Consider the following 6,000-nt stretch of genomic DNA (forward strand, 5'->3'; position numbering starts at 1 on the left):
GTCTGCATCTTCCAAGGTCCTACAGTACATGACTCCAGGGCAAGGAAGCAGGCAGAAAAGATTGCTGTTGACCCCTTTAGTCCAAATCAAACCCACTGTTCCAAAAATGTAGGTCCATACGTTGCCTACTACTAGCAGATCCATTACTCCTAGTGATATTCTACTCATATTCTAATCATATTCTGACTAGGTGGAAATGGATTTGGAAAATAATGGTGATCTGTGATTTCCCTTTTTCTGTAAACCAATCAGTTCCCCATTCTGATACAAAGCAAGTATAATATCTTGATATATCATCTGAATGTAAACATGGATGTATCCAAATTGCAATCAAGACTGAAAGTAAATGTCAAAATGTTATTAGAAAGACTGGTTGACTAAATTTAATGTGAATCATTGACTAAGGATTCACTATAGGAGAAGAAGACCAATATTTTGCATATAGTAGATGGTGGGCAATTTACACTTTCAGGGTTGGAGGGAATCCTATTTATTTTCCAAACTGTTAAAAAAATAGACCACATTAACAATGCCAATTCCAACTTTTACTTGTCCAAATTTAAGAGAATTGGTAGTGGATGTTTTTATTGACTGGAAATGTATCAAAACTGCAACTTGGTTCACTGTCATTCGATTTACTGCTGTTGAGTATATGTGTACTTCAGAAAGAAAAAGTTATGCAGTATGTCCCAATATCCGACCTTCTGTCTTGTAATCTTCTATCTGTCTCAGCCAATTTCAGGTTGATTCAAATGCTGTTATATTATGTAGTTTTATTATAAATACCATATTAGTGACAAATAGCCAATACTACATTTGTTAAACTCCTTTATAGTGGTGTATTGCCAATGGATGAATAAAAAGGGGATGAAAATTCAGACACTAGGACATACAACTTTAAAATATAGTATTTAAAGTTTTAGTGTCATACAGGCTATGGATCTATAGACAATACATAACATTGTGTTTCCATTCACTGACTGCAAAGTGCTTGTCTTTGTTCGACTGTTGCTTTGCTCTTTGGCAAGGTGCTTGTAGTGACTTCCCAGAGTTCAGTGGGGTCAGACTTCCTGTGATCTCTATCTCCTTCAGTTCTCTCTCATCAATCCTTTACCCCTTGGGCACCTTACTGGATCAATGTTCGGGTGCATGGAAACCCAATCACATCGACCCATTCCTGTCTCCTATTGGCTGTGGACCAGTGATCGAGCCTGCCATGGGGGCAGAGGATGAGCAGCATGATATAGACCCGGGCTTTATTCAGTGAAGTGAAACGTAAAGGAGAAACAAGTATACTGAATCACATGGTAATTGTTCATTACATGATCATTTCTGAGCTGAAACATGCTTGAGCAACGTCATGTCCTCATGAACAGAGCCCAGGTTTTGGCAGGAAATGCCTTAGTTGCATCTGTCTGTGTCACATGTTGAGTATGTTCCTTGACAGGACCTAAAGTGTCCACTGTACGTCTCCCAGCTCCAAATCCAGTCACTGCCCTTTTCTCTCTTTCCCTCGTTCTCTTTTCTCTCTCGTAGGTTCCCAGACTCCAAGCTAGGCTAAATAAGAGTGCTATTGTCATCGAACGGCCGTGAGATTTCAGGGGCTTTGCGGTTAGACTTTCGAGCGTTAAAGGGGGGCATCGGAGCCGTCCGTGTCCCACTCAACCCCCTCCAGTCGGGGGCCCGGTACCGCGTGGCATGGAGGATCCCCGGGGTGTGTGTGGGCTAATTAGGGTGAGCGGTTGGGAGGGAAACACAGGTGTTAGCCAGACCCCGCTCGGCGTGCAGAGTAATGACTGTTCCGCCACCCCCACCCCCCCTCTGGGCAATTTGCCGCTGCTCGGCGTAACCATGCATCTCCGCGCTCCACTTCCGTTTGTGTTTCATTAATTCTTTTTATATGCCTATTTGTTAACTTTATTTATGGCCCACACAAATATTAACGCTATTAGCAGAGAGACAGAACAATGACTTTTCCTCTGTGGTCCTGAGGAGAGATCTCAGCCAGAGAGGACTGGGGATGGATGCTGCTTTATCAGGTCAAGGTGCTGAGTGGTGTCCATGCATGTGATTGTCACTGTGTGTGTGTGTGTGTGTGTGTGGGTGGATCCATGCGTGCTTGCTGTATACACGCCATTACATGCATATGTGGGGGTACGAATATTTCACATGCTGTTAACCATGTAATTCAGTTGCTGCAATATGTTAATCAGCATTGCACTTTTCATTATTTCCTTGAGACACCACTCTCTTATTTAAAGTAGTCAGCAATCTTTCATTTTAACAGGAAGTTAGAAGATATGAAATTTTTCTACTAATTCTGTCATATTCTCTTTAAAATCTGGTTGAACATGACATCGCAAATCTCCCCAAAATCTGTCCGGCAGCAGGAGGCGAGTCCCTCCGCTCCTTCCCTGCGATGACTAAATTATGAATAGGGAGTTAAGTATTCATGAACACAAATCGACAGAGAGTTGGAGGGACAGAGACAGAGACAGAGAGCAAGAGAAGAGATCTGAAGAGAGAAAAAGCCAAAGAAAAGAGATAGATACTGAAGGACGAAAAGAGTGTGAGTGAAAAACAGAGAGAGAGAGAGAGAGAGAGAGAGAAAGCACTAGCTTTAAGTGCATAAGTGGCAGCATGCAGCCAGTGGGGTGGAATTGAACCCGATGATAAAGTATTGTCCTGGCTTAAGCCTCGTAAGACTCACTTTGGTGAGACTTGTTTGCTGGAGCAGAACACATCGAGGAGAGGGTGCAAACCTGAGTCAGATCCGTGGGTTCTCACTTGGGGGGGTAAAAAGGCATCCAGCCCCCTCTGCCAACCAGAACACCCATCCAGTTCTCCATCCCTCCGCTGCAGGTCTGTTGACGTGACGACCGGGCCGTTGTCAGAACTGGAGATGAACCGCTATTCTTGAATCCGTGTTTACTGCGTTGGTGAGGTAAACAGGAAGTCTCAGATGACGGGTTCACAGGGCGGACCATGCCAGCCGTGCCCGTTAGATTGCGTTACAAGCGGCTGCATAACAGGCAGACGGTAACCACGGAAACTGGTTATGCTTACCACCCTCATACGCGTCGGTGAGTGAGCATTGTGGCTGGGAGGCTTTCGCAGGCAAGTACTGTATGTCGCACAGGAAGCGTCAGGTTATTGTCATCGTCGTGTGCGACAGATTAGCTCGTAGCGCAGTATTACTATTAAACGTCAATGACTCAAACGCATGAAGCAGAAAACCCCTGCTACAAGCCCAGAATACATGCCTTACATCAAGCTGTAATGAGAGGTGTCCCTGATTTCCTTGTTTACGTTTTGTTTGCAGCTATGTTAGATTTTTTTGGGGGGTGGGGGGGGGCGGGTTTAAAGTATTCAGATGGAGTTCTGAGTTGGCACTGTTATGCATTCTTAAAGTCCTATTAGAAGAAGAAAACAAACAGGAGGCACTGCTGTTCCTTCATCCAGTGCTCTGTGTCACATTTAGGTGATACATTGCGCCGCTGTCAAAAGCACCAGTTGGGTTTGGAATGAGGAGGCATTCAATCAAGGGGTTTGGAAAGCGCAAAAAGAGAGGGAAAGAGGGCCTGTCTGACATATTCACACAGCCTGGATTCGGGGCACAGGATCACATCTTTCCCGTTCATTTGCACCCCCTCGTCCCATGGCCCGCATGTGTGGCACGAGGCGTTTGTTCATTTGTCTTCTGCTGATGTCAGTTCTTTTTCAAGCTGCTCTGCTGAACTTTCAGTAGTGCAGGAAAAGGCCCTGTGGAGGTGTAATACAGAAATGTGCTATATCACACGCCTGTAGTTACAATGATCGCTTGCTTCCAACAAGTAAACCAGATTTGCTTTAATGGTGTGTCTTCAGCTCTTTAGTTGCTTTTCAAGTGCGTGCCATACACACGCCAACCTGTTTTAATCCTCTGTTGCTGACCAGCGTTTGTGAGCCCCTCCTATCAGATTCCAAATCAAGCCTTATTTGAAAGGTGGTTTACATCAAACAACATGCATTAGAAGTAGAAGGCAGTGCCATAATCAATTTTATAATATCATTTAAATTTTATAATGATCATTTTAATATAATAAACCTCTGATGTCCAGGCATTAGGAGGAAGCTGGTTCCACCTTTAGGGTGCCAGGACAGAGATGATGTTTGATTGGGCAGGAGCTGCCCTCCCATGGGGGTTTCCAGAGACTAGAGGTGGCAGAATGATGTAAGGGTGTAGGGTTTGAGCATGGCCTGAAGGAAGGGACGGCAGTTCCCCTTGCTGCCTTTAAAGCAAGTGCCATGTTATTGTAACAGATACGTGCTTTTACTGGAAGCCAGTGGTGTGGGCAGGATCTGGGTGACATGGGAGAACTTGAGATGATTGGACACAAGATGGGCTGCGAGGTTCTGGACAGGATGCAGGGGTTGATGGCCCAAGCCCAGCCAAAAGTATGTTGCAGTAGATCATAAGCAAGATAATAAAAGTCTGGCTTTGGATCTGCACTGATTTCTCTGTGTGGCGAGGTTGTCTACGAATGCATTTTCGACAACCTTAGACAACAGAATACATTTGCAGGAACAACTCAATGTTTTAATGTTTGGAGATGGACATAGGGTTGTCCAAGGTTGTGCCAATATATTTGGAACCAGGAGGAGGACGCCATTGTGTTGTCAAACATAACGAAGAGGTTGTCCCCCAGAGGAAGAGCTGCTTCATCTTGTTATGGTTGAGCTTGAGGTGGTGGACCAACAACCAAGAGGAGATGCCTGACTGGCTCACAGAGTTGAAAGCAGAGATGCCTTTCGTCATCCAGGTGACTTAGCAAAGACAGAAGAGAGGGTCTACAAATGATTGCTCTAGGACACCAGGAGTGAGACCCTGCAGGATAGACAAAGGTCCTCTCTGCATCTCTTGGAAGGAGCCAGGTAGGGTGGAGTGGATGGGTCTAGGAGGATGACAACAAAGGGGATAGTCAGCTTAGACAAGGCTGAGAACCTTTGTGGAGAACCTCCTTGACACATACTAGAATGCATCGCTGAAGTTCATGGAAGGCATCTCTAGTGAATCTGAAATGTTTATTTATTTAATGTAAAGATAAATATAGATACTACACTTGTGTAAGCAAAAACATGAGCACCGAAATGTAAATGAATACCACATTATGGATGCACGTAATTAAATTCTTGTTGCATATGATTTGAATATTTTTGGTGGGGAACATACTGAGTGAGCCCTAGTTTGTGTAAAATGTGATAAAGTGTCACCATTATGTTCTTTCTCCCAGTGGCCTCAAAGCTGTGTGGGTGAGAACAAGGGTGCCAGTGGTGTCTTGTCATGCAGATCATATGTCAGGGACCATCACAATGTATGCAGATGGCCAATTTCTAACAACTTGTTCCAGCCGTTAATGAGGATCTGCTACACGAGACAAAGCACTGAAAGCTAAACATCAAAACGTGCCATTTTGACTGAGATAATAAGAGCTGAAACCTATAGAATCATTCTGAAACGCCACCGAAACCGGGAACGAAATTGTAAGAGCCATAACAATGGTATGTAAACAGTAATTGAAGATGGGTGGGCACCTGTATCTTACCAGAAACAATATTTAGTGCCACCTATATCATCATGCCAGGCCAGCATTGATAGAACAGATGTCTTGGTTTTCAACAATACAGAGAACCACACTTTTGACCATTGTAACATGTTGTTATAAGCTTCTGTTAATATGTTCTCTTTGTTTGGTTTCATTTCTTTCCTGTTGATACTTCATTAATTTTAATTGATGCTTTCAACTAAAATGTACTCAGGATAGGCTTGATTAAATGCACACACACGCATGCACTCATTCACACTTAGCAAACAACCTGCTAGAGCATCTTTGCAATCAACTCGACCTAGAATCAAAATACCGTGATTAAAGTTTATGGATCAAACAACTTAAACGCATAGCAACATTTTTTGTTATTATGTCTGTTATTATATTGGTTATTTAAGGTTCAACAAAGAAA

Source organism: Esox lucius, chromosome 13 (genome assembly GCF_011004845.1).
Source record: "Esox lucius isolate fEsoLuc1 chromosome 13, fEsoLuc1.pri, whole genome shotgun sequence".
Taxonomy (NCBI): domain Eukaryota; kingdom Metazoa; phylum Chordata; class Actinopteri; order Esociformes; family Esocidae; genus Esox; species Esox lucius.